At 39.2% G+C, this 11,330-nt stretch overlaps 2 long non-coding RNA genes across 2 annotated transcripts; one reads left to right on the forward strand and one right to left on the reverse strand.

Annotated features, from left to right (window-relative positions):
• Positions 1 to 2,900: 2,900 nt before the first annotated feature.
• LOC121887847 lies at positions 2,901 to 3,617 on the forward strand. Its single transcript, XR_006093075.1, has 4 exons — positions 2,901 to 3,030; positions 3,125 to 3,183; positions 3,255 to 3,320; positions 3,442 to 3,617. It is a non-coding gene; the product is annotated as an uncharacterized LOC121887847 (long non-coding RNA).
• Positions 3,618 to 4,109: 492 nt separating this feature from the next.
• LOC121887846 lies at positions 4,110 to 4,621 on the reverse strand. Its single transcript, XR_006093074.1, has 3 exons — positions 4,426 to 4,621; positions 4,230 to 4,341; positions 4,110 to 4,146 (listed from the first exon to the last, which is right to left on the reverse strand). It is a non-coding gene; the product is annotated as an uncharacterized LOC121887846 (long non-coding RNA).
• Positions 4,622 to 11,330: the final 6,709 nt, after the last annotated feature.

The raw sequence follows: 11,330 nt of genomic DNA on the forward strand, positions 1-11,330 counted from the left end.
GGAGAACGTGCCAGACCTTCACACAAACAGAGAGAGTCACTGTGAATTAATTTTTTACTCATCAATAGAACAAACATGACACTGTTACACACTGGGAGGTACCCAGACAACATGATCCGTCCAAGATTCACCACTAATACTTCTTTATTCATATAGACATCAGGCTGTGATTCATTTCTAAAGGGGTTAAAAACTTAGAAACGTAGGTCTTTCCTAGTTTGTAGTTTTTATTGAAGCAAGACTCTACAGCTGCAAGAGGTTGCATAAAGGGCCAGTATAAGATCAATAAGGAGCTTTTAGCTGTAAGTCATACAAATATATTCCAGTAGAGTCCAAGAATATAAATATAGACCTTTAAATTGTAACTACTGTTTTTTTTTATCTTGTTGTGGTCTATGCCCCTCATTGTTTTAGAGTTGACTTCTTGTAATCTAATTATTTTAGTATTTTTACTGTGTCTTCTGTTGGTTTTTACTTTTAATCAATTTATTTGTATAGTACCTTTCATACAGGTCAGTGTGATACAAAGTGTTTCACAGATCTCACATTGTAAACAAATGTAAACAGTAGAACGAGCACTTTGCAACTATGTTTGAAAATGTGCTAAATAGATGAATACATAAATAAACAATAGTAATAATAATTATTATTTTTACAAACTATACACTAAATGCTATTGTCTGAAGCAGTCTATAGGTCAGAGGAAAACCTTTCATGTACGGTACTACATTACTGTACAAATTATTATTGTTTTGTAAAAACATGAGATATTGTACCTTATATTTGTTACATGAAGCACAAAGTCATAATGACATTACAGATCAATAGTCTGTTGACTAGTATAACTTCATTACTCTGTATGTAAAACAATGCAAAAAGTGTAGATGAAGAGCTGTACCTCCTGATGCACAGAACAGCATCACGATAGCCAGGGTGAGCAGACAAATGCAGAGAGTCTTCCTCATCTTTAAACGCTTGTTGACACTGGATCTCAGCTGTAAACGCCTCCTGTGTTCAGTTACTAACAACTCGCTAAAGTCTAATGATGAGTGAACCAGAGAGGTGTGATCTTATATTCTGCAGATTCACAAAAAAAGAGGAACAGTTCTTGTCAAGGGAAACAGACAGACTCACAAACGCCCTGGAGTTCGTTGGTCATGTCCATCTATGTTGAGGTTTGTTGTGCATCCTCTTAAGTGGTGATGCTGCAGCTTTTACATTCACACTTTACTGATGCCCACATCCAGACTGACCTGCACTGAGTTCTCCAGCAGAGTACTACAATTCAACACCATCATATTCACAAGCCAACTCCCCAACAAATTGAAGTTATTCAAACATTTCTTGGAGGCAGAGCTGCTCAAACCAGATCCTGGATTTCAGACATAAGTGTTTTTTATATTCACTTATTAAAGAGAGTTTCTCCTTTGCAATTTCAAATTTGTGTGTTAGCTAACTGGCGCTTTGAAAAATGAAATGTTGAAATGTCTCTGCTCAACACAGTTACACAATCTTTCCAAATATTGCAATGCCCTCAGAAAGATCAGATGTGATATTAAAGTGTTTTATAAATAATGGACAAATTCCTTATTCCAAAAAAATCAATATGGCAGGAACATTTTGTCATTAGCAGAAATGGGATGTAAAATAGAAAAAAAAAAAAGATAAGGTGGAACTGACTACCAGTCTAGTAATTAAAGGACGGGTTCACAATTTTCCAAGACAACAGTCAGGAGCCCAAATGAACAGTGAAACATGTTCTTCTTGTTGTAATAATTCCTCCTGTTCAAACTGACCATTAGAAGATCCCTTCATAATGCACTTACAATGTAAGTGATGTGGGACAAGATCCACAGTCCTCCTGCACAAAAAGTGTGCAAAATTTCTGTGCAAAGCAAGTAGATATCTGTCAATGTTACAGTCCTTTTAGTGCCAAAGTCCCTCCAGACATTTTACTGCCTGGTTCATAATACATGTGCTCGATTGGAAGAGCAAACAGTACTGAAGTGTCATCTGAAATATGTTTGTCATCACCTGGTTAATACTGGGAATATTTGTTTTTTATGACCAGATTGTTTTGAGAATGTTTTTCAGGCTGGTTTCTCTGAGCTGCAGGTTTAGTGTTTTTCATGCTATTCACACTCCAAGTGGTGATGTATCAGTTTCTGGGTCATGGAACAGGGGTCCGTTTCACAAAGCAGGTTCAACAAACTCTGAGTCTAATCCTGAACTCTGAGTTGATCTACTCTGAGATAGGAAACTCTGTGTTTCCGGATCCAGAACAGCTGAGTCAGTTTAATCAACTCAGAGTAGTTTCACCTGGAGTTAAGCACATGCACCACAACTATAAAAAGCCAGCATCAGTGGAACCCTGATTCGACGAGTCACCATGGCAACGGGGAAGAGGAAGGCTGCATTTTTCAACCCACTAGAATTAGAAATCTTAATGCGCTCATATGGCGAGTTTGAACACATTTTCAAAAAGAAGTGCAATACCGCTGCAGCTGCAAAAGAGAGGGAGACAGCGTGGGAGAACATTGCTGCTCGGGTCAATGCGTAAGTTTAAATGTAGTCCTTTGCAATCACAATAATATTACACGGGAAAACTGCTTGAATGGTAGCCTATTCATTTATTTCATTTAGGTGCAATCCCGCGGGGGAGAAGCGCACTTGGCAGCAGTTTAGGATGAAATATAAAAACATTGTTCAAACAGGTAAGACCTTGGCATAACTTCATGGGGGTACCTCATTTTGATCATGTTTTACATTTTAAAGTAAATATTAAGTAGCTGTTGCTGTGACTGTGCTGTTGTGTTAAATAATTAATCCTATTTAAACTAACACAGACTTCTACTTAGCCAACAGAAAGAAGGCAGATGCCCGTAAAACGGGTGGTGGCCCAGCACCGCCACCTCTAACGGAGGCAGAGGAGCTGGCCCTAAGCCAGAATTTAGGAAGGCCAGTGGCTGAGGGAATCCCTGAGCTCATCCTCTGAGCCCACCCCCCAAGACACAAGTGCCTTTATAAAATGTAATATGCCTAGGCCTATATATCTTTTTTTTGGCCTATTCATGCAAATATTTATTTCCCTTTCATGTCTTTTTTTTTTCTTTTGTCCCAACAGATTCTGATGGTGCTATCTGCCTGGTGGAGCCCCCTCATGCAATAACAGATCTTGTAACTGTAAGTAGGCAATACTCCAAAGATTTTGCCAAATTGTAGTTTAAGTATACTGAAACATATCACTCATCTAGGATGAAGAGGACGAGGGAACTGTGTCTGCTGCCTTTACAGACGGGGATCCAGAAAGGCCTATAGAGGTAACATGATATGTTACTGATAGTTCTCTTCCCATTCACATTTCTTACCATTCTGGTGGAATATAGAGTGTGACAATTAGCCTACACTGAAGTATTAACACATTCTCATCCTTTTTAACAGAGCATGGCTGGGCAGCAGCAGGAGGGTCCCTCAACTTCCACTGCACAGATTGACACAGTTGAAAAAACACACTGCTGAAAAAAAAATAAAGAAAACCGATAAAGAAATGTTATACTTGGACCGCCAGATTAGGAAGGCAGATTTGGAAATTGAAATACTGGAGCACAAGTTAGAGGTGGGTGCATGGTCACAGGTGAATTATGTTGATTCTGTTAACTATTGGAACATAAACTAAACTTGCTTTTGTATTTGTAGGAAATAAAGAAGACCAAATGAAATGTGTATTATGTCTTTATTTGACTGCTGTGGTGGTGGTGATGATGGTGACTTAAACTCTAAAGTGATTCTGGCATATGGTGTCTCTGACTGCTCTGCTGTCCTGGATAGCTGGCAGGTGGATGGGGTCATTATCAGGGTCTTCAATTTGTAGGGCAGGGTGTTGCTCTCCTCTAATAGTGGCAATATTATGAAGAACAACACATGCCACAATAATATCACAGGCCCTCTAAGGGGTCACCCTGAGGTGACGTAGGCACTGGAAACGGGCTTTCAGCAGGCCTATGGTCATCTCCACCCGGGCTGTCGTACTGCAGTGAGCCCGGTTGAAGTTCTGTTGGGGGCCTGGTTCAGGGTCAGGGTAAAGGGTCAGCAGCCTAGGTTGGCATAGGTAATCCCTGTCACCCAGCAGAAGGCCATCAAACTCTCCTGTAATGTATAGTGGATACATTAGAGTGTATTAAAGGAGGGAGACAAGTGAATTATATTGTGCAAATCTTTAGGCTGCTTACCACGTTGCAGTCTGTTGCTCAGGTTAGACTTGCGATATATCCTCGAGTCATGAACAGACCCAGGCCACTTGGCCTCCACATTGGAAATGATGTATGCAGCATCACATATGATCTTGACAGTGCAGAGAATGACAGATGTTAGTTGAACTATGATGCAGTCTTTAACATTTTGAAACAGTAGTCAATCTAAATGTACCTGTACATTTATGCTGTGAATGGACTTCCTATTCACATAATCGGCTTCATTAAGTGAGGGAGCCGTGATGGGAATGTGTGTGCCATCTATGCAGCCAATCACACTGGGAAATCTTAAAAGAAACTAAAATTACTAATCCCAGTCTGAGGTTGCAGCACAATGTTATTAACAGAATATAACTTAAAATTAAAGCTGCAAGCAGCGTTGAACGGGCCCTCACGCCTCCGCGGATGTCAGGCTGCGGTGCAATCGAAGGGCTTCTGTCACGGGCATGTAGATGTTTTCAGACAGTGCAAGAAGGAGATATACTTCACTTCCTTTGTCCTCTATTTTGCCTGCTGCTGGGGCTGCTTTGCTGAAATTTCATAGGGGGCTCTATTCAGCCAGTTTGCATCACTGATGGAATATTGTCATGTAGACGTGTTCAGGCCAGGAGTCTTATCAAACATGTAAAGTGTGGTGCAGACTGGAGCATTTACAATAAAGTTATAGCAACTTCCTCTGTCATGGCGAAGCATCAAATCTCAACGGTGTGAGGATGACAATTTTCTGCAGGGTGAGACATGTCTGTCTTGCTCACACCTGTGGCATCAAAATTATGCAAGTTTTGGGCCCATTCACTTGAATTTCAATTAGTAAATTGAAAACTCTTGATGTGTGTAAAACAAATTACTTTCCTAATTTTCATCAAGTCTATTTTTAGAAAAGGAAAGAATTTTAACCCACATAACCTGGTCAAAGTTTGACTGAAATGTGTACTGTCAGGTGTGTAGAGACAATAAGTAACTGCAGCTGGACACAGAAAAATACTCATATATTTGAATGGAGAGTGTGAGCGAACCGCTAGGTATTTGGGCCCTAATAAGGGAAAAACTGTAGTGCAGAGCTACAACTTTTAGTTTTGATTGTATTTTTCTACAGCACTTTATCACTAAACTGTCACTCTCACTCCATTTTTAAAATAAACGATAATAACACCAAACTTCATACAAAGTTTGTATAATGTACTCTATGTATATAGGCCTTTCTGCTGTATCCTACAAAAATGAACTGCATTCAACCCCCATGCCAGTGGCGGCTGGTGACTGAAATACTTGGGGAGGACAGGAGGAAAACCAACGTGGAATCTTACAACATACCGCATCAAACTATATCATTGTCCCCCGTCTGATGACATCAGAGGGGTGGGGGGCAATTTTATATGCCAATAAAACAATTTGCTTTTAAAAACAAAAAACCCCTGAGTGGTGTAAAGGCTGCGTAATTTTTCTCTCTTCTTTGGAGAAGACACGTAAAATGATGCTCCAAGGTAGGACGGCCTCCCTAACCAATCAACAACCAGAATGCAATATTGACATCGAGTTGGTCCAATGATAGTTTCCAGAATTCATCTTCAATTCTCTCCACTGTAAGGCAGAGTAGCAGCAGTATATAGCTCCTTGCAATAGCCAATGCAACAGCTGGCTTGTTGTAGCAGCCTGAGGGACTCTTATACATCCATGGAAGGACTGTTAAGGACTGTTGTTAAGCTAATGGGAGAAATTATCTGGACTGGGCAGCACAGCAGCAGCAGGACACCGCCAGGGAGCGGCTGGAGAGAGAAACAACCGGAGAAACAACCAGGAGAGTTAGCTTGTTTGTCATTGTTGCTAATGATATCAGACTGGTTAAGCAGCAGCCATAAAGTTCTGTTAACTAACAAACAAGATGACCAACAGCCACAAATGGATGTTATGATATGAATACTTCATCTCCATGATAGAAAGAAGAAGACATCAGATAACGTGAGTCAGATACAGCTTCTCTCTCTCTCTGTCTTTTTGGTCTCTAATTTCATCTCGGATGGTTAAATGTCTCTCTGTGTGGCTGTTGTGTGAATTTATCTCCTTAACAAGAGTGCAGCAGAGATATATATAATGTGCTGTGGGTAGTTTGCTTGTTGAAGTTACAGTGAGCTGTCTGGACTCACTCATTCATGTGGAATTGATCCCGTTTTTAATTGAGTGGTTGTTCAGTCACCTGTTGATGTTGTATGATTAGTGTGAAGGAGGTCTGGCTGCTTGCTTCTGACAGTTTCTTTAGTTCACTTTCAAGCTGAGCCATATATTAAGTAATAAGCTTAAAGTAATGTTGAAGAAAATCACTCAAGTCCTTGTTCAAAGTTTGCTGTGGTGGAAGTGGTTTAATAGCATTCCGGGAATGCGGTGAGCTTACTGACACAGAGCTGGTCTGATACAGTAGACTGACCCAGAGCAGAAGAAATTATTTTATACCATAAGGATCAAAGCAGTGATCAACAAATGGTGAACAGAAGATAGGAAGGGAGGGCATTTGCATATAATATCAAGGCAAATCAAGGGGCAAATACAGGAGGGGTCAAATCAGCAGGGGTCAGGAGGTAGGAGGGACACAACTGGCATATGTTTGATCAAAGGGTTGTCTCAGACGTCACTTGATCATCAAGTCTCCAAACTAAATGTGTATTCTTCTTCAATTATCAAGTCTGCTCCCAAATGTGTATTCTTCTTCAATCCACGCTTTTTTTATGTAGCCATAGTCTACTCAGTCGAAATCTATTTCAATTTTAAACAAAAAATCTGAATTTTCCACCTCCATTGGTAGAATAGGTTGAGTTGCAGTGGTGTACATGATTTTAGTGGTTGTTTGATAAATGAGTTACAAATGGATTTAAGACAGGTGATCAAAAGGCTAATAACAGTCTAGATTCCAAATCCAAGCAAGACAAATTCAAAGATTACATAAATTAATGCTCCTAATTTTTCTTCAAACCAATCAAACAGACCAGTGGTGACAGGGTTATGCAACGATTTGGCAATATTATTCAAGTGGTTAGTTATCTCTTGTATGGTGGAATTGTGGTCACGTATGAAAGTATAACATTCAGCTCCAATTAGTGCACAGGTTCTTCCTTGAGAAGCCAGTAAATAATCCAATGCAGCATGATTTTGTAAAGTCATCATTCTAACAGCAGTCATTTCTTGTGAGAGCATGGACATGCCTTTTGCGGTAGTGTTTGCAAGGTCTTCAACCAAATGAGAAAGGTCTCTTATTTGAGCCGCCATGACTCCGTAACTTGGAATGAGAGCACCGAAAAATCTTGTCCATGGTGTTTGTGTGTGTGTGCACAAGTCTCTTTTCACATTGCGTGCTTCAGGTGGCACAGTAAAGACTCTCATGGCTTGTATCACATGATCCAGACCGCATCTTCCAGACCATCCGGTAAAAATTCATAAGCTTTCATGCCACAAATCCAGTATACACCCTTTGGTAGTGGTATAGAACAATGACCGATCATTTTAGCAAGGTGATTATAATCATCAATGGGGTCTGATGATGGCTGTTGTTTTAGAGGCACATTCATTTTTGACTTATCAGTGAGTTCTTCTGTTGAAGTGTAAATTGTGTCACATTTGGATGTTCCTAAGTGAATAGTTCCTTTACCTTCACCACACCATTTTAATGTCTTTGGAACCATTGTGAGGGTGAGAGGGTTCAGGAGTCTTGCAGGAATAATTGTTGATTTGAGGTGGGTTGGGACAGGAACAGTGTTCATAGGTTGAGTTAAAGTGTATTATGTGGCAGGTGTCACAGGAAGTAATGTGCAAGGCCATCAATGGATGTCCGTCTGAAAAACAAAGCTACAACTGACCAGTTAAAAATAAAATAAAACAAGCTGAATACAAGCCAAATTAAAGTTCTCTCTGTCTTTGCTAAGGCTTCCAGTGAAATGCAGATTATAAACAACATGTTCATGCTCATGAACGTTAATGTGAAGCAACCACCTTTTTGAATATCACCGTTTGGGTTTAGCCAAAACACTTTCCTGTTGCTTCATTTGTCCTTCATCTGTCCTGTCACCATGACAATGTGTTTCTTTGGCTTCTCTAAACAGGCATCAACATGCCAATGTCTTTTTATCTTCATCAATGTGCCTCAGTGTTTCAGCATAAAAAGGAACATATCATGCTGTAGCAATAATGGTTAATCAGATATGAAATATTCAGTTTAGACTGGCAGTTTGAAAACACACGTGGTTTTTAGTTCATGTTGATATCAGTAACTGACAGATGTTATTTCATCAGAAGCTCAGATAACATGGAATAACCTGTAAGTGTATATCATTGCTTCACATTACATTGCATTGTATTCTGTTAAGATACAGATGAGAAGATATGTTGCAGATTATATTTAAGGACCAGTGGAGATACTGATGCTTGTTGCATTGAACCTTTGTCCAGGCATTTTACTGCCTAGTTCATAATATATGTGCTCAATTGGAAGAGCAAACAGAACTGAAGTGAAATATGAAATACTTTTGTCTTCACCTGGTTAATACTGAGAATAATTGTTTTATGACCAGATTGTTGTGAGAATGTGTTTCAGGCTGGTTTCTCTGAGCTGCAGGTTTAGTGTTTTTCATACTTTTCACCCTCCAACTGGTGACGTATCAGTTTTTGGGTCATGGAACAGATCTATGTTTTGGGACTTTAAGCCCATGTAGCTCTGTAGTGTTTTTTGTTTGTATTTGGCCTGCTGGTATTTAAGGCTTTCTTGAGCCTGCTTGTGTTTTTGGTTGTCTGTTTGCACTGTTTCCCTCCTGTCTTCCTGTGCTCTTCCCCAGCCTGCTTTTCCCTCACACTTGTCCTGCATTCAGCCTCGTAGGCCCTGCCCTTTTCTCAGTGTTTTCCCCAACCTATCAGCTTCTTTCCTGTTCTCCTGTTTCATCTCCTCATTCCCCTCACTTGAGTTTCTCAGCCCATCTCCCCACCTGCACCTCATCTCCTCGTTAGTTCATTTAGTATTTCAGTCTTGTGTTTTAGTTCAGTCTTGTTGGATCCTTTGTAGCTCAGTTTTGTTCTGTCCTGTTCAGTTATGCTTTGCCTGCATTTCTGAGACTTAATAAAGATAATTCTTCAGTTCCTGTGCCTGATGTCTCCTGCATTTGGGTCCATCTGCTCTGCTACTATGAACTCCTGTACTAAAAGTGAACTTTATAAATGTAGAAAAACAACAGTCAGTCACTTTTCAAATTAATTTAATATGATTTATTTCTGGCTTCAGGTTTATTTCTCCCAAAAAAGAACAACTCTGCTTGAAACATCTTGATATTTCAGTAAAAGCAATAAGTAGTAAATCATCAGAAATTGTTCTGGGCTGCTGTTTTTATTCCAGATCATCTTCATCCACCACTTCAAATCTGCGTTTGCCTGAGATAGCTGGATAACACTCCAATTTTCCCTGTGGTGCAGATAGGCAGAAAAAAAGGTTAAAACACTTAAACACAACATGTAATTTTCAATAATGAATGGATAATGAATGAATATTTACTTGGCTTTAAATTAAAGAATTGACGGAATTTTCTGTTTTCCCTAAATTCAGTACCAAATTATATTATTCTTTCCAGGATACTTGCATGGAAGTAATTGGGACCATGACATAGTGTGAACCAATCCTTGGCTGGAAAAGTTCAGTTAATACAGTATTTTGTTTTTACGGTTCAAATAATTTCAGAGAACTTTGCAGCTTGGCAGTAATCATACGGGAAATAGAGACTGTTTAATTGGAACCCTTCTAATTAATTAATTCCAATTTTTTTGCCAGCAAAACCTAAAGTATTTTAATAAGTGCACTGCCAGGTCAGTTGATCATGCAAAAATGTGAAATTTGTCAACATGGTAAAAATCAAATTCATCATATCCTGCAAGGTTTGAAACGATTTTGATTCTCCAGACTTTCTAACTATAGCACACTCTGAACTCGTAATATATCACATTTGTTAACCCAGCAGATTTTAACAGCTAATTCTCACCTCATTTATCTCCTTTTTGAGCCACGGGAGATTTGGTTTGAGACACTTCAAACCGCTGTCGGTTATAATCCTAGAAACAGGAAACAGAGAAATGAAACAATTAGACATTTTTATTATTACCTGAATGTTGGCTGATGCTTCTATCCACAACACCTCATTAAACATTAGTCCCACGGTGTTTTTTTAATTAAATATTGACTTGAAGAGAGCCCAGTATTCCTCTGCTGTTGTTACAGCAGTGTCTTAAGTGTCGAATATCAGACAAACATTTATCATTTGACAGATTCCTTTATGCAACCAAACCTGAATGAAGCTCAAGTATCCTGTAATACAGTATATTTAACCCTGAAACAGCTATGATTTCATGTCACTGAGTGGTGTTCTGGTATCATGAAGTTCTTCTCAACTAGTTTTCCAGCAGATTACAGTAATGACATTAGGAAGAGATTAATACAGATTCACTCAGGTTTAGTATGTTTAAAGACATGTTCAAAAAAACATGCTACACTTACAGGAAGGCATGGTGCCGGCAACCAGATCGTGGATGCTGTTCATAACACTCCTTGATTGGCCCAATGGAAGTCTTCCTTAGAGCATAGGCTTTCATGCAGCAGGAAAATATCATGGGAGAACGTGCCAGACCTTCACACAAACAGAGAGAGTCACTGTGAATTAATTTTTTACTCATCAATTCAACAAGCATGACACACTGTTACACACTGGGAGGGACCCAGACAACATGATACGTCCAAGATTCAACATTAATACTTCTTTATTCATATAGACATCAGGCTGTGATTCATTTCTAAAGGGGTTAAAAACTTAGAAACGTAGGTCTTTCCTAGTTTGTAGTTTTTATTGAAGCAAGACTCTACAGCTGCAAGAGGTTGCATAAAGGGCCAGTATAAGATCAATAATGAGCTTTTCGCTGTAAATCATACAAAGATATTCCAGTAGAGTCCAAGAATATAAATATAGACCTTTAAATTGTAACTACTGTTTTTTTTTATCTTGTTGTGGTCTATGCCCCTCATTGTTTTAGAGTTGACTTCTTGTAATCTAATTATGTTAGTAT

Source organism: Thunnus maccoyii, chromosome 21 (genome assembly GCF_910596095.1).
Source record: "Thunnus maccoyii chromosome 21, fThuMac1.1, whole genome shotgun sequence".
Lineage (NCBI taxonomy): Eukaryota > Metazoa > Chordata > Actinopteri > Scombriformes > Scombridae > Thunnus > Thunnus maccoyii.